Here is a 17,871-nt window from a genome sequence, read left to right as displayed (position 1 = left end):
TTCTCTGCCTCAGAAGCAGCCCAGGTCTCTCAGAGACCAGCATGGAGCTCTGCAAGGGAAACTCCCTACCAGGGAGAATGCTCTTTTCTTTCCTGAAAGGTCTCCAGAGACAGGCCTTCCAGGTCCCTCTGAGTCAGCAAAGTGGTGAGTGGAAAGTCCTGGCTGGACTCCCGACACGCTCTGAGGGTTTCACTCTGAGGCTTTCTCAAGAGCTCCTTGCTCAGCCTGCGGTCACTCTCTGTAAACACTCGTCCCCAGCAGAGATCCGGGCAGCCCCGCTAATCCCGGGACTTTCTGGTGAAGTCCTCCCGTTAACACTCTCCTCGCCACAGTTTCCACTTTCAGCTTTTTCCTGCCCCTTCTTTCTTTCCCTGGCAACTCTTTGATGGTTGTCCAAAAAGGAACCCACTAATTGGGAGTTCAGAAGCGGCATGCATTCAAAATTCCCATGTTACCCAAAGAATCGCAAATAAACTTTTCATTAGCATTCTTGGCTTTTAGAAAAAGGAAAGGAATATATAAAAAATAATGCATATATATGTATGGTTGAATCACTTTGCTGTAGAGCAGAAAGTAATACAACGTTGTATGTCAACTATGTGTCAATAAAAAAGTTAAAACTGAAAAAAAAAGACAAAGAGAAAAAAATGAGCAGAGTTATCATCAATGCTGCACTCTCCTTCCAGCCCAGGCCTGGGGCTAGGTGCCTTCCCTCCAGGGTGCACAGGCCAGGGTGGGGACAGACCCACGGAAAAGCAGGCTGTAAAAAGACAGCAAAGGTTCTCAGTTGGAAGGAGAAGCCCTGAAGTTGCCGGCCAGCCCTTGGCTGTCTCCCCAACCTCCCCACCTGCCTCTCGTCCACTCAGCCACAGCCCTGGCCTCTGTGCTGTTCCATCGCCAAGCCGGCATCACCCACTCCAGGTTTTAAAGTCCTGCACTTGCCCCGTGTTCTGAAGTTTTGACCCTCCGCCTGGAACATGTTTCTCCAAGTGAGCTGTGTGGTACACTGTCTCATTCTCTGCAGGTCTTCCCTGCAGCATCCCCCTCTCTGAGATGTTCCTTGACCATCCAACTTAAAATAGCAACTCTTTTCCCTCAAACTCTCCCCACCAACCCCTCACTGTGTACACCTATCTCTGCTTCATGTTCCTTCATCAACTTGCAACCATCTAACATCGTCTCTGTTTTACTTGCTTATATTATTTATGGTCCGTTTTTCCCCAGTTGATTGTAAGCTCCATGAAGCAGGGGGTTTGGCTGTTTGGTTCACTGTTGACTCTCCAGATACTGACCCAAAGGAGTACCTGACTCATTGTGGGTACTCAATAAGTTTTTGTTGAATAAGTGGATGGATGGATGGATGATGGATGGATGGATGATGGATGGATGGGTGGACGAATTTGTTGGGTAGTTGGGGAAGTTTTTAGGTGAATGAAACACCGGAAGTGAATCTCAGAGAATCTGTTCAGGAAAGGAAAGAGCATATGTAACTCATGTGCAATCTTGGGTAAACATATCACCATGATCCCTTCCATAATATGAAGCTAATGCATAATATTGGCAAGTCAGTGATGAGCCATGAAACTAGAACAGGAGTTGGGCCCAGTTCAAATGGCCAAGGATGGTGCAGGCTGATGCAAGATGGGGAAAGATAAGAGGAACCAGGTCTTTCTTCACAACCACAAGACGGGGTTCTGACCGCAGCAGACAGAGACAATGCGGCTGAGAGACGGGTGGGTCATTTGGGGCTCCATTTCATGATTCAACATGCGGTACTTTGGCCCTCAGCCAGAGGAAAAATCCCAAGCCCCCTACAGAGCAATACTCCAAAATGTTAACTCACAAAGCAAGCCACAGAATAAATAATAAAATAAATAACTGCCTCTCTCTGAAACTTAGTTTTGACCTCTGTAAAATAAAGTCACAACATCTTCTCCCATTAAATGACACAGGAAAGTTTCTAGAACTTAACACATGCATGGCAAAAGTTTGTTATATGGAAATATATTATTTGCATGAAGTTTACATTAAGGTAGGGAGCACCGTGGGACTCCACTGGAAGGAGACAAAGAACTCCAGCTATGGTTGCATTTTCTGAGGCTTAAGTAGAACCACGTCAGGAAAAATAAAAAGATTTGATTTTCCTAAGAAAAAAAATAAAATTGTGGCCTGGAAGCAGAATGAAGTATGTGGTGTGGGAAAGAGTAGGACTCTGAAAGCCAGACAGTCTTGAATCCAAATCCTGGTGCCCCACTTTCAATCCTATGTCTTAAAGCAAGTTTATAAAACTGTCTTAGTTTCAGTTTTTATCTGTAAGAGACAGAAATATATCTACCTTGCAAGGTTGTCTGTAGGGTGAGGAATGTATACAGACAGACTAGTGAAATAGAACTGATGGGTATTAAAGGCATGCTAAAGATCACAACTCATTGTTACAAATATGACTTAAAATGTGGTAGACTTTGAAACATTAGGGCCATGTCGGTATAGGGTAACCTGTAAATAACTATGTACAAAGAATTACTCATGCATATATATGATGAAATAGCAATCTAACTGCTGCTATTTTAGCTGATATGAGGTATTCAAATCATTTCCTGAATTTGAGGTGGAACAGATATATTCACACAGCCCACAGCCTTACTAGCGGGTTACAGAGTGGACAGAGGGAAAGGGGCCTTCAGACAGGTGGTTTAAAGGGAGGGAAAATGGAGGAGATGCACAGAGCATCTCATCTCCACCCACAGGTGCTGACACCCTCGCCCCCAGTCCCATGGGAGCAAGCCTGCAATTTGCACCCATGGATAAGAACGTTTTCAGCAGCTGCAGGCTGAGGAACCGAGGGACAGCGAGAGACAGATAGTTACAGAAGGTTATCTGGGCCGGTGGGAGACCTCGGCCCCTAGGGGACTCCCTGGACAGGGCACTCTCCGTCACCCCAGATGTCTTCCTGATCCTCGGAAGCGTAGAAGCAAACTCTGCAAAGGATCCTCTACCCACTTCTCCCCGTGTTCCTCCCCCACCTTCGCCTCTAGCCTCCTGACTCTCTCAGCTCAGCCTGGGTTTGGCCCAGAAGAATCTGGACCAGGAGACGGGCCCACCGCCCATCACCGGGCACAGGCAGCTCAGTTTCTCTTCCGTTTCTCTTTCTGCTTCTCTTCCTTTTCGCTTTCATAATCTTTTCCTACCTTCCCCCAACTGATTGCTAAATAACACTGGATGTATTGCTTTCTATTTTCTCTAGTCCTTCATTTTCAAAACCTGTATCAGGCTTTTCTCTTATTTTTAAAGATGCATCCTCAAATAATGTGCGCCTTTTCAAACATGTATAAAATCAGCTTTGACAGCGGTCTGGGTTTCCAAAGCTGAAAGATTAGATATTTCTCCCTAAGAAAACATAATTTAGTTGCTTCCTGCCAGTTAAGCTCTGAATTGCTTTTGTCGGTGGTCATTAGTCCCTGAAATATCAGAGGTCCCTCAGCCCCAGGGACCCTCTGGGAGGTCAGTTCCATTTGCGAGCTACACAAAGGCCAGGAATCAGACTGAGGGAGCACCTTGTCCAAAGGACCTAGACCCAGGTCTTGGCAGCATCTCCCAGGATCCGAAAGGACCTCCAAATCCATGCACTCACACCCGTTCACACTGACACACACACATCTGCACACATTCACATACACACTACATACCATGCACACAATGACACACCATGTACCCTCACACACTCACATACCAGGCATACACTCACACTCATACACGCTCACCCACAGGAGCCCAGGCCTTGTTAATTTACGAAGACCAGCCGCTCCAGAGCTGCCCTCCTCTTAGTACGCCTTGGTGTCAATGATGTTTACAACTGCCCAGTGGCTCCCACAGTCTGTGTGAACTGAAGGACTTCAGGATCCCCAAAGTCAAGATCACTTCTCCATTGGGGAAAGTCCCCTGTGCAAGGTCAAGGCCCTAGTTCCTAATATGAGTTACTGCCAAGTGAGAATCTCCTGGCTGAACAGGGTGGGGCCTCTGGGAGACAGAAACACCAAGTTTTTAAACCATGTCAGACTCTGGAGGAAACTTTCAACCTGGCAAAAGTCAGAATGATGGTACTTTAAGTGAAAACTCCAAAAAGAGAAAAAGTGAGAAAGAAGGAAGAGAAGGCAGGAAGGAAGAAAGAAAGGGAGAAAGGAGACAAGGACAGGGAATTAGACGGCTCCTCAGCATCCTTTACCTAAATGCTCTACATTTCAACCCCTTGCCCACACAGGCCATGGCAGGGACCTACTCCATCTCCCTGTCTTCCTGGGCGGATCTTGCACTGGTCCTGGGCTCTGCAACAGGGAACTCCCTCCCTCCTTCCTTACACCCCCTCAACCGTGCCCGGCATGGCCTCGACTGTAGCCCAGTGATACAGAGCAAGGCCTGGCCATCACCAGCAGGGCAGCGTCACCTGCACGGCTGGGTTAAACATCCTGTGAGCCCTCCCTAGGCAGCAAGGGAGGTGCAGGGGTCAAGGTGAGTCCCACACAAGCCAGGCCACAGCATCAAAGGATCGTGTTGTGAGAGAAGCAGAGAGGACGGGCCCAGAGGAGACCAAAGCAGAGCCTTTCGCCTCCTCCGGTCCACCTTGAGCCAGATGGAAGCTGGGAGGATGCAGTCAAGGAGGCAGGTCAACGCTTTTCACTCTCTTTGGGGGCCCCATCTTCAACTCCTAGACTCTCAGAAAGAGAGAAAGAATTAGTTGACTTTGAAATGGAGTTCCGAGGGCCCAGAGAAGGGAGGCAAGGAGCCCAAATCCCTCAACAAATCAAGAGCGAAACCAAGATAAGAATGGAGACCTTCTCACGCCTACTCGGGCCTTTTGACTTCCTCCTGCTCATTCTCCAAGGCCTGCTTCCTCCTCACAAGGCTAAAAGGATGATTAGGATTGAAAAATTCCCTCGTACCTTCCCCCAAGGACAATGACGAAACAATTATAAGCCACTCTAGACCAAAAATTCCCAGCTTAATTTTAGTTCTATGGAATTAAAAAAAAAATACTTGGTCCCCATGAAACTTTGGAACCTGTGCTTTAAAAGGTTTTGTTACTGTTTTTTAATTTTGTTTTGTTTTTGTGCCAGGGCCTGGTCATTTAATTTATATCCTCTTATTTAAATTGAGGAAATAGAAAACTGGCCACAAAGGCTTTTGATGAGCACATGACAAACCATGTCACTACAGCATCTGGAATCAAGCAGACATTGGAGGACCCCTCTGGTGTCTCCCCAACACCAAGGGTCCTGTGAGTTCCTCCGGGCTTTCAGAAAGAGATTCATACAGGCTTCTTTGAAACTCTTTGCTCAGATGTGCTGTCAAATTCAGAATTTTTCAGATTTTAGAAAGGTAATAGAGTACAGATACCATGTTACACGCACCCCCAGCAGGGTCTGGAGCATTCATTCTTCTGATGAAAAACATATTCATCCCGAGTGGGATAAATACAAACTAAAAATAGTCTCATGTACCATCAGGCCAGCTTTTGCACCCACGTGAGTTATGAAAAAAGAAATAAAAACTTTGCATTTTCAGAGCATTTTGGATTTTCGACTTGCAAATAAGGGAATGTAAGAAAACAACTCACAGCTCCATTGATTATTTCTGAAGGTGCTCAAGGGCATAGATTTGAAGCCTCAACACTTTAAGGAAAACATACATATGCATTTACAAAATCAAGGAAGGACAGGAGGCAAGACTGATCATATAGTAGGCGTAATGCTGGATGTCAACTGGGAGTCTTATCCTTGTTACACTCCAGTAAGGAACATGGTCAGGTTCATTTAAAGTATGAAACAATGGCTTATGAGCTAGAAACACAGGTCCAGCAGAGTGGACTTGGGTGGCTTTGCCAAGGCAATTCAGGAGCACATCTTTTAGAGAAAGAAGTTCCCTGCTGTTTCCAACCAAAAACAGCAAATAAAAAGGAGCCAAGGAGGTAGATGAACTTTTCAAACACACTTTTCTTAGAAGATCAGGCAAAATGAAGACTGACGTTTATTTATGGCACGCTTCCCTGGTGGCTCAGAAGTTAAAATGTCTGCCTCCAACGCGGGAAACCCAGGTTCGATCCCTGGGTCGGGAAGATCCCCTGGAGAAGGAAATGGCAACCCACTCCAGTATTCTTGCCTGGAGAATCCTATGGATGGAGGAGCTTGGTAGGGGTCGCAAAGAGTCAGACACGACTCAGTGACTTCACTTTTACTTTCACTTTTTCAGAGATACTGTGGGCTTGGTTTCAGACCACCTCAGAAAGTAAGTCACCTGAAATTTTTGAGTTTCCAGTGCATATAAATGCTATATTTACACTAAACTATAGACTATTAAGTGTGCAAAAGCACTATATCTAAAAAATATACATATCTTAGTTGGCAAAATTTAAATTTCATTGCTAAAAAGCGCTAACCATCATCTGAGCTTTCAGCCAGTTGAAGCAGTCAGATCAAAGATCACTGATCACAGAGGACCAGAACAAATTCAATAATAATGAAAAAGCTTGAAATATTGCCATAACTGCCAAGATATAACAGGGACACCGGAAGTGAGCAAATGCTGCTGGAAAAACAGCACAGACTTGATTAACTGAGGGTTGCCACAAAGTTTCAATCTGTCAAGGAAAAAAAAAGCAATATCTGGGAAGTGCAGTAAAACAAGGTGTGCCTATATTCTTTGCAATGTTTCTGGGCCACAAATATTATTAACTTCAGTTCAAAACTTGGAAAACTCAATAAGCTTAAGGCATCGGCCCAAGGGAAAAGGAGGATTCCACCCAGGTCTGTGGATTTCAGACACACTCACGCTACAGCCCTGGGATGCTCCCACGTAATTTCCATGCGCCCATTTCACCTCTCTGAATCTCAAAGCGTTGGCATCATCTCATTTCTAGGGTGAAAAGGTAGAGACAGGCCACACTTTGAAAGCACACAGACATGGTTTCAGGTACCAGCTATGCAATCTTCCTAATGAATGATGTGACATTATGCAAGCTTCCTAACACCTGTGGCCCTCAGTTTTCCCATCCATAGAATGGGTATATCTGCTCCTAAAGCTCTTTGTGGAAGTGTGGAAGTGTCAGTCGCTCAGTCGTGTGACCCCATGGACCGTCGCTCTTTGTGAGTCCATGGACCATAGCCCACCAGGATCCTCTGTCCATGAGCTTCTCCAGAAGAATACTGGAGTGGGTTGCCATTCCCTTCTCCAGGAGATCTTCCTGACTCAGAGATCGAACTCAGGTCTCCTGCATTGCAGGCAGATTCTTTACTATTTGAGCCACCAGGAAAGTCCTCTAAAGCTCTTTAGAGGACTACTAAAAATGGATATTAAATGCTCATTATTCAGAAGGTACTGCTGCTGCCTGTGTTTTACTGGGAAAACACGAGACTCAAGAGAGATGGAATAACTTGCCAAAGCCCAGGCAGCTCTGAGTGGGTCTTCTCTGCTTCTTTGCTCCAGGAGAAGGGGATCTGGCCTCATCACTGCAGCTGGAAGACCCTGAGTTTGGATGACACTGGGGATGAGAGAGTTTGACAGTGTGTTGAGGCAATTGTGTGCTTGTCACTGTTTCTGAGGTCCCACAGTGATTATGCATTTTAATGCATTCCAAAATCCAGAAATCATCAGACTAAATGATTTTAAAACGGATATTAACTTAAAACAGAGAGCATTCTGCAGGAACCAAAGCATTCTCTACCGACTGGAATACGGAGGACAGACCACATTCAATGTGGTCACGATGTGGAGGTCAACCCTCCACATTCCAGTCGGTGGACGCTCTGGAATGTGGGAGTGAGCTGGTAAGGGTCCTTCCCACCTCTACTGAGCTCCTGAGGCCCTTCTGCCTTTTGTCATCAGCCTTGACCTTCAACTATGTATCAGGATGTTCAATCAGACTTGGCCCCCTTTCTACGAGGGAGAGCAAGATTTCTGTGTTCTTTGAAAACACCCGGGGTTTTCTCCACTCCAGCTCTGTTTTTGAAACCTTACTGACTACGGCTGCCAGGCTTTGCTTTTTCACTTATCACTTTGGGACAGAAGCTCAAATCACTGGCTAGATGTGGAAGCTCCCTTCTAAGTCACCAAATCAGCCTTCCTGTTTTACCAACAGAAAGTACAGTGGTCTCCTTTATTCTCAGGGGATCCATGTGTTCCAAGCCTGCCAGTGGAAACCACAAATAGTACTGAACACTATATATACCATGATTTTTCTGATACACATGTGCCAATGATAAAGTTTATAAATTAGTCACAGACAGGGATGATCACCAATAACGAATAAAAAAGCAGATCCATTATAACAATATGATGTAATAAAAGTTATGGAAATGTGGCCTCTCTCTGAAAGTACCTTATTGTACAAACTCAATGCCTTTTGCATCTTAACTAAACACTCTTCATGTAGCTGTGACTTTTGCAGCTTGAGGTGTAACAGCAAAACTAGCATGAATTTCTTACTCTAGATCTTACCAACCTCAGCAAAGATTTTTTTTTCTTTCTTTATTAAGTTGAGAATTTTCACCTTTTCACTGAAAGGAAACACTTTACAGCTTCCTTTTTTGGCACATCCAAATTGCCAGCATCACTACTCATGCACATTAGTTCCATTATTAAGTAAAATAAGACTTTCTTGAACAACAGTAATGCGATACCACCAGAGTCTATCCAGTAACTGAGATGGGTACTAAGTGATTAATAGGAGGAATACGTTGGACAAAGGGATGATTCTCATTGCAGGTAGGACTGAGCGGGAAGGGGCTAGATTTCACCACACTCCTCAGAATGGTGCACAACATAAAATTTATGAATTGCTTAGTTTGGGAATTTTCCATTTAATATTTCCAGACTGAGGTTGAGAATGGGTAACTGAAACTATGGCTGTGTGCCTGCTTGCGCAGTCACTCTGTCGCGTCTGACTCTCTGAGACTCCAAGGACTGCAGCCTGAGTCTGCCAGGCTCCTCCGACCATGTGACTCTCCAGGCAAGAATACTGGAGTGGTTTGCCATTTCCTTCTCCAAGGGATCTTCCTGACCCAGGGATCGAATCCACATCTCCTGAGGCTTCTGCATTGGCAGGGGGGTTCTTTACCACTGAGTCACCTGGGAAGCCTGAAACTGTAGCTATGGGGGGGGGGGGGGTCTCCTACAGAGAACTGCTCCTCTTCCCCAATGCAGGAAGCTAGGAATAGAGCTGAGTCGTTCATCATCCAGGCTTAACCTTTTCTCTTCCAGGCTTCTTCTCCCTGCAGTGTCAAGTGTGATAGAGGTGTACCACAGACAACGCCCATGGGGAGCAAAATGGACTGTGTTGCAATGAGAGCTGTGTTGTCATTGTTGAAACAATGACAGTTCCCCACTCCCCACCCCCTTGCACTGCTTTTCTTTATGACATTCTCCAAGCCCCATTTCAGGTGTGTGTTTCCTCCCCTGCCTCTCCTGGAGCAAGCACTACCTGTGGACAGGGACAAACCATCTTGATCCTTGTTTTCTGTCTAGCAGAGCACCAGGCAAGAACCAGTCTCATACACATTTGCTAAGTGAATGAGTGAATGATCCCATTTTTTATGCTTGATCCCTCATAAAAGTGCAATTCAACTCTTTGGGGGCATCCCATTTCCCCAGTTTCATTTTAAAGATCTAATTATCTATGCCATATAGAATTTTTATTAGAAAGTGAAGTCATTAAACAAGCAGACACCAGACTCATGCCTTGAGATAATTGCAAATAGAAACGGATCTGTCAGCAGAGCTAAGCTGGACCAGGAAACATGTTGCCGGCAAACATGGAACCGTTTTCAGAACAATGGGGTCCTTGGGCAAGAGAAATTCGATTTCTAAATCACCCAGGAAAGAAATGCTGGGAGGGGGCCATTCTGTAACCACTTTCCTACCTCTGTCTCCCAGCCATGAGTTATACTGATAGACTGAATCCCAACCACCCCTGTATTTGTTGGGCCGCTGACTCAGGTTTTCTGACCTTCTTGCTTCTGTCCCCTTTTTCCTGTCATGCTCTCCATTCATACGTTCAGCCCGAAAATCAGTTCAATTTATGTCAATGACAAACCGGTAACCCATTCTTAGGCAAAGGAAGCTATTTCAAGCATCATCAAAATTTTCTCTGAACTTGTACATGCCAAACTCCTCTCCTCTTCACCACTTCTAGGAATGACACCTCAGCCAACTGCCAAAAACCTTGATAATGCTGTGATGAGAGCAAAACCCCAATAAAGTCTCTAAATATTTACTATGAGCCTGGGTCCAAGTTACAGCCCTGACGGGTCCCACCCCTGTTAAAATCTGCTCCCATGCTCCAAACACAATTATTTTAGGTTACTGACACACCAGCCAAGGAGATGACAATGCTGTGTACCTTGGCACGAAGAGCAAGTAGGACCCAGTTTAAAATTCTGGCCCTGCCACTTACTAGTTGTTGGACTCTGCGCCAGAGACCTTTGCCAATTTCCTTCACTGTCCAAAGGGCACAATAAATACTAATATCACAGAGTTGCAGTGATGATTTGAGAAAATGTTTTTCCATAGGTAGTATAACTTAAGAAAATAAAAGGAAACTAAACAGGCCCAGAATAAAAATGTGAAGCACTCATTTCAAAGTGTTGTCTGACAGAGGAGCCAGGGTATACAGTGGAGAAAGGACAGTCTCTTCAATAAATCGTGCTGGGAAAACGACAGCCACATGCAAAAGAACCAAACTGGACCACTATCTTACACTGCACACAAAAAGTAACTCAAAAAATAGATTGAATGTAAGACCTAAAACCATAAAACTTCCAGAAGAAAACATATGCGGCAATGATTTTTTTTTTTTGGACTTGACACCAAAAAGTAATAAGTGGAACTACATCAAATTATTCTCATAGTGACACGTTTCTTAAACATAGGGTGTTTGTTGCCGTTTCAAATTTGTTCCCTCTTGAGGACATCAAACACCACGTTGCTCAGCACAGTTTATCTGTTGAGAGAGAACTCAAAGATTAACCAGCAGTGCTTAGAACAGGAGTGTGGCCGATTTTTAGCTTTCCCCGATAATGAATCTCTGAAGGCCAGAATTAGATCAAAAAGCTCCCCACCACGGCTTGAAGAGGACCCAGAGGGCCGGTAACTGAGAACTCCTTTCTAATCAATATAACTAAATAACAGTAAGCGTGAGGTGGGCACCAGGCCAGAGCCTATAAATGCATAAGATCATCCACTTCCTAGAGGGCAAGTCTCATTATTACCATTTTACAGGTGCGACAGCCAAGGCTCAGGGAGGTCAGATGCTCCTCAGGAGCCCACCCCTAGGACACAACAGTAGGAGAGTTTGAATTCATGGCTGACTCCAAAAGTCCATTTTCTTTCCAGTCACCATGCTGCCTTGTCAGGTAATTCCTGCAGCCTTGGAGAAAGGATTTTGACCAAGATGAACTCGGAGCCAGAGGCTACGGCGAGTGGATGAGTCAAAAGTCAGGAAGGAAGGCAGGACTGGCCCCTGCCACAAACCTGACACTGTTCACAGAGCTGAATGAGGGGCTCAGCAACCACCCACTCTGGCTGGGAGGGCCGGACTGAGGGCTTGCCACGTGGGCAGAGGTAAGAGAATTGTGTTTCAGTCACAAAGCACAGGATGAATGATTCAACCCTAACATGGGGGCCAAGTCAACTCACCATCTCTGGGTCCCCATCACCCCACCTTCTCCTTGGTCACCCACTTGTCCTACGGATTGCAAGGCTCTCCTTTCACATCTGTCTTTACCCCCCGACTGCATTCTTTGAAAACAGAAACAGTGTTCACTTTTTAAAATCCCCAGTTCCCCAAACTACATTTGGTACAGAGTAGATGCTCAGTTAACAGAAGGTGCATAACTAAAGAAACAGATTGATCCAACATCGAGTCTGGACCTGCAGACTGGAGAACACCTCTGATACTAAGATTTCACAGCTTAATTATTCTTAAATCAATTCTTCATCTCTGAGCAGTGCTTTGGGGGTGTCTTTAACATGGAGACCTCCCAACAGGAAGAGGACATGATGGGCCCTTCAGGCTTTCAATTTTGCAAAAAAAAAAGTACTCCCTGTAAGCTACTGCATTCCACCCCACAAAAACAAGCCAACTGTGGCTAGGAGGAGAGATGCTATCAACCCCATTTTAAAGGTTAAAACTGAGGTCCACATGAGTGACTGCCCCAGGGCTGGAATTTGACAATGGGCTGCTGACTCCCTGTTTTTTTCCTGCCACCATGACGCTTTTCCAGCTCATTACTAACAGGCCAAGAGCACCCGCAAAGTAAAGGGTGGGGAGGGGCGGGGTGGAGAAGAAAAGAGTGTGTGGTGAAGGGAAAAATAAAAGGGAGGACAGCTTCTCTGGGAGTGTGTCACTGACAGCTGACAGTCGGTGACCCATGGCCTGGACAGCTCTGAGCTCCTCGCCCAGGGCTGGCTTGTGAAGATCTCCTGAGCTCTCCGTGTCCCCAACTCACCCGGCTCTGAGAGTAAAAGCAAGCCGAATGCTTCTGGGTGCTGAGTAAAAACAGGAAGTCCCAAGTAGCTTGACTCTCCTCCCAACTTCAGCTCCCCCAACCTGAAGAGTCAAGGGTACGCAAAGGACCTGACAGGTCGCTCTCTGGCAGGGTCTGGAGGGGTCTACCAGAGAAACTAGGGAACACCCTTCCCACTTGAATCTCCCAGCATGAAGGTTTAGGGAGCGCTGTTATCCCTCTCCTGGGACCAGTACCTGGGAGCCTGAGAGGTGGCCAGGGAGCGAGCTGGGTGTTTGCCCATCAGCTCCATCACTTTTCCATCCATTCAACAAAACCTCAGTGCCCACTGTCTGCTGAAAGCAGAGTGACCTGAGGGAAATAGCTCACTCTGAGCTTAGTCTTGTCATCTGCAAGGTAGAGACAGACCCTACACCACAAAACTGCCTTGAATATGAAAGGAAATAATATTCCCGGGCTTCTGCATCACGCTTGGGTCTATTATTAGCCCTGGGGCCCCGGTGCTATCCACTGTGAGCCCCAGGCTGTGATGCCACAGCCCCCATCCCAGAGCTGGGAGCAGGAGATGGTGTGGCCAGGTCTGTCTCTACCTCTCTCCTCTACCCTCCCCTCACTGGAGCGTGGGGGCCAGGAGGAGGTGAGATTCTGCCAGTCCCCCGGCCTGGGGCCCAGGTTTATGACTGTTTATTTCAGAGCAAATAGAAAGGAGAAATTAGAGCCATAAAAGACAGGACAACAGACCAATAAAAACCAGCTCCCAGAAGAGTCAGAAGAAGGAAGAGAGGCAAAACTGTCACCATAGCAACAAAAGACAGTCAGAAGCACGCAGGAAAAACAGCCCCTGTTCTGCCTTCTCTCTCTACAGCAAAGCAAGCTCTTGGACCTCCTTCAGTGCTCAGGGAAAGCCAACGGCCCACCCTAAACCTTGCCGGTTCCCCTCAACCCCAACCCCTGGGGCCCAGATGCCCAGCCTGACCTGGCTATCAGCCACCCTCCTCGCACTGGCCCAGCACACGTCCCAGCCCACAGTCCCAGCCCAGCTTTCAGTGCCCTGGGGACACGGCGCTGTGCAGATGGCCCCAGGCCCAACCAGAGTGATGGTGCCTGGAAAGAAGGGGAAAGTTTCTGACAGGGAAGGGAAGGAGGGCCAAAGGGCTGGTGGGGAGACTGAGGCCCTGCATACAGGCTCCAGGACTCTGCCCTGGGTTCCCTGGGGGGAGCGGAGGGGGAAACAGGGGCACCGGAGGGGGGCCAGGGCCAGTACTGTTGCCCATCAGTGCTGGACCCTACAGGGGAGGGGAATTCTGGAGAACCCAGGGTGGGGTCGGCAAATGACAAAAGCTCGTGGCCCCAGTCTCTGGGAACGCTGGTCACAAAATCAGGGCAGCCTGGAGAAGGACCCAGGGACCCTCTGGCTCGATATAACAGAGGCTCTTCGGTCCTTCGGCTAGCAGGCATGACAGGTGTTGCCCGCAAACAGCCTAGCTGGCTTGGGACCAGTCTTTCGGGAAGTGGGTCAAATTGTTCCCAAAGCTAAGGATCCGGTGAAGTCCCTTTCTTCAGACTGGGGGATTCTAAGCGGGGGAGGGGGAGGGTGATGGCAAGGCGGTCTGGGTCCCCGCACAGCTGCGGGCCGTCTGGCTGGCAAATAATCTCCCTGGCAGGTGGCAGCACAAACGTCCAGGTGTGCAGGCCCCAGGGAGCGGGGGTCGTCCCTGCCTCTGGGGGCGGTAGGGAGTGGTGGGGATCCGGGTCTCTGGTGGTAGGAACGGAGAAGCAGAGTTGGGGGTCTTCCGGAAGAATTGGCTTTGGAGCCCAAGCTACCTGGCGCTGGGGTTGAAGGGGAAAGATGTTGAGCGGCTGAGCGACGAGAGAGATGATCCGGGGCACAATCACGAGGCTGTGCTCCGCAGAAGGGCAAAGGGGCTCCAAGTCGGACATCTGGACGGCGATCGCCGGAGACGGGCTAAAAGGACTGGATCCTCAGCTCGCCCTCCCGCCCGCCCTTCCCCGAAGGCTGCGTCGGGAGCTGGGGAAGGACGGCAGGGTTCTCCGGGCGCCTCCGGAGTCGGCGTCCCTGCAGGCCCCCGGCCGCGAACCCCGCCGCACCCGCGCCGCGCTCACCCCGAGTCTCCGCCGCCCTGCTCCGCCGCCGGTCCGCCGCTGCCCCAGCCGCCGCCGCTGTGGACGCCTCTCCCGCGGCCGCCGCAGCCTGCGAGCCGGCCCCGAGCCCCGCCCCAGCCCCGCCCCCAGCCCCGCCCGCTGCGGCCGCCCCGCCCCGGCCCCCAGGGAGCCCCACCCCGCCGTCATCCGGCCGGGTCCCCTTCCCAGACCCATAGTGCTGACCACCTACGCACACGGTCATTCCTGCTCTTTTTTTCGGCCTTAGCCTCTGGCTTTGCCCTCCAAGGGGAAGCCTGCATCTGCCCCTGCTACTTCTACACACGGAATTCCTCCATACCCACTATTTCTCTTAAAAAAAAAAAAAAAAAAAGGACGGGGGACCGGTCTTTTGATTAATCCGTAGCCGCACTTCCAAATGTGTGCCCATGCACCCAGCTAGACCATCCCAGCCTCAACCACCCCCTTCCAAATTACCCTCGATTTTGAATCCAGTTCTCCTCCCTGCCCCTCCCGGCACAGACTGTTAACAGAGTCCCAGCCCTGGGGGCTGCCCTTATCTGAAGGGACCCTCAAAAATCTTTGCAAATGCTTAGTCCAAAATATGTTATTACCCTTCAGAGCAAGTCTGCAAAAACACTTGAAAAAAAAACCCTATGATGCAAGGGAAAGTAGGGGATTACAGTGTCATTGTCACGATCATTGTTTTAAAACATCTGCCATCTAGAGAGAGAGATTCAGGAAGCCAAAGAGGGCTGCTCATTGCCAAACAGGTTGTGAGTCAGAGCTCCTGTTGGGGGGGGCCTCCTGCAGGCACAGGCCTCTCCCGCTTCCTTTCCCAGTCAATCAGCCAGAGTATCGTGAAACTTTATTAAACCCCTACAAGGGGCCCGGGCCACGAACGTGCTGGAGGCTGCAGCTGTTTCTCCAGGAATGTGTGGTTTGGGTGCATCAGGCCGTCCTGGTTCTGGAGTTAGAAAGCTTCAAGAGACCTCCGATCAGTTCTTCTTCTTGAGGGAGCTCCTGCTCTGAGTTTTGGCAAGAATTTAGATCAGAATGCACAGGTCTCCATTTTTTATTTTTGCTAGTCAAGTTGCCTGTACTTGAACCAGACCATGTTGTCAATCCCTGCAAAGACCTGTTTTATCTTTGGGTGGCTCTACTGGAAAATCCTTCTTGCTCCACTCGTGTACATATACACAGCAAAGTTTCTGACTTATTCTATCCACTGTGAACCTGGTCAGGGTCTGAGGAGGGCAAGGACAAGCCAGCCACAGACACCATTCACCCCACGCGACACCGTCATTTCAGATCACGGGAGGACTCCTTACTTTACACTCGTCTGTCTCTAATAACACAGCTGAAGTTGGTGAGAAGAGACTATTTGATGTATGAAATTTCACTTCCACACACTTAAAGAGGGCTTCTGTTTCACTAATTGAGGGCTACCTGCGTGGTGTTGCCTAGCCCATTGTGAAATAATAGGGTTTCTAATTATTAGTGTGGAATTTAATAATTATGTGTTTCCTAAGACACAATAATCAGATGAAATGGTCTTTCAACTTTGTCAGTAATACTAATAACAAGTTTAGAGGTTACTATAATAAAGATTACAGTGAAATTAAGCTGTCAGTGAGGGGGCAGGTAGGTTGAGATGAAATTTCAGTGGTCTTTCTTCAAAATATACATTTTCTAAAATGAACCTTAATTAAATTAAATTTAAACCAGACTGCTCTAATTTCAAGGACATCCTGTCATGTATGTATTTTTTTAAAGAGATACCTTGAGCTTTGACAAAGGGCCAGGCACTGTGCTAAACCAAATGATGGTGATGTAACATGTGCCCCTGGCCTGAGAAGTAGACAGACTGATTGCCAGCCCAGTTTATGGCAAGGCAGAAGAGAAAATAGGCTAAAACAGAGGTATTTTCATGTGGGCTCAGGACAAGGAGTTCATTGTGATTGGGGAAAATTGGGTTCAGATTCTTTTAAGCTGAACCTTGAAGGATGACTAGACTTCAGGAGGCAGGAAATGAGGTCAAGGACCCTCCAGGTAGAGGGACAAAGAGGTCTGCTGTGGTTGCAATGTCAGGGGCTGGACAAAGTGCGGCTGAGAACGGAGACCCTGAACATCAACCTGAGAAGGCTACACTTGATTCTGGGAACTCCCATGCACTGGGCAGCCTTGACTGGAACCTCAAATAAGGAGACTGACTGCAATTTGGAGGAAGAAAAGGAGACAGTGATGAGAAAGACCAGGAGAGAAGTGCCATCATCATCCAGGGGCTCTGCATTGCCCTCCATGGACCAGTTCTGCTCTCTGACATTTGGAAACACATTCTCTGAAGCATCCCCAGTGCTGAGAGCAATACTTGGCACAAACTGGTCTCCAATAATATTTGTTGAGTGAGCAATAAGGCTGAAAGTGATGGGTGCAAGTGATCCCCTGTGGAGACCAAGCAACAAGAGCTGATCCCACCCAGGGCTCCTCTCCATCCATTGAGATTCATCCTAGGGCAGGTGGAACATTCCTTCTAAATCCCTGGACACATAAGATTTCCCCTTCTCAGCATGGGCTTCCCTCATAGCTCAGTTGGTAAAGAATCCTCCTGCAACACAGGATACCCCGGTTTGATTCCTGGGTCAGGAAGATCCCCTGGAGAAGGGAAAGGCTACCTACTCCAGTATTTTGGCCTGGAGAATCCCATGGACTAAGTCCATGGGGTCGTAACGAATCGGACATGACTGAGCGAATTTCACTTTACTTCACTTCTCAGCATAGCTCCCCTTGGTGCTTCCAAAGACATTTCTGCTCTGATCCTTTGATTGTGTGTATAAACATATATATACCTCCAATGACTTACTCCCCCATCTCCAGCTGTCAGAGACCACTGGTTCCAAGGCTAATGATGCCTTCAGGACAATGGTGGACTATAGGCTCACACTTCCTTCTTCTAAATTCCTGCGAAGTTGACAATCTGAGCCACTCACTCTTTGCTTCATCACATATGCAAGTTTCTTGAGGACAAGGATCTTATCTGAGACACAGAGAAAACCTTCACTTTATTTGGAGTCAAAGCTGAGCATACATGCTGATTCTGTCACTCACTGGCTATATGAACCTATGTTACTTAATCCTTTGGAGTTTCAGTTTTCTCATCTCTAAAATTAGAATAATAAAACTTAGCAGATAGATGGGAGAGCTGATTTCAGCTCTGAAACTGTGAAAGAAAAAATAG

At 47.7% G+C, this 17,871-nt stretch overlaps 1 protein-coding gene across 2 annotated transcripts in view; it reads right to left on the bottom strand.

The window, feature by feature from the left end:
* Window positions 1–14,708, bottom strand: part of FAM49A (family with sequence similarity 49 member A) — a 102,784-nt gene extending 88,076 nt beyond the window's left edge. Inside the window, exon 1 of one of the 2 annotated variants that reach the window (XM_018055616.1) lies at window positions 14,637–14,708. The gene's annotated coding sequence lies outside the window, so the exon portion shown is untranslated. Of the gene's footprint in view, window positions 1–14,336; window positions 14,495–14,636 lie in introns of those variants that run through there. The other variant, XM_018055617.1, reaches the window with a different exon arrangement.

This window comes from Capra hircus, chromosome 11 (assembly GCF_001704415.2).
Source record: "Capra hircus breed San Clemente chromosome 11, ASM170441v1, whole genome shotgun sequence".
In the NCBI taxonomy this organism is placed as follows: domain Eukaryota; kingdom Metazoa; phylum Chordata; class Mammalia; order Artiodactyla; family Bovidae; genus Capra; species Capra hircus.
Note: the sequence above shows the minus strand (reverse complement) of the source record. Positions and strands in the feature narration are given on the sequence as shown.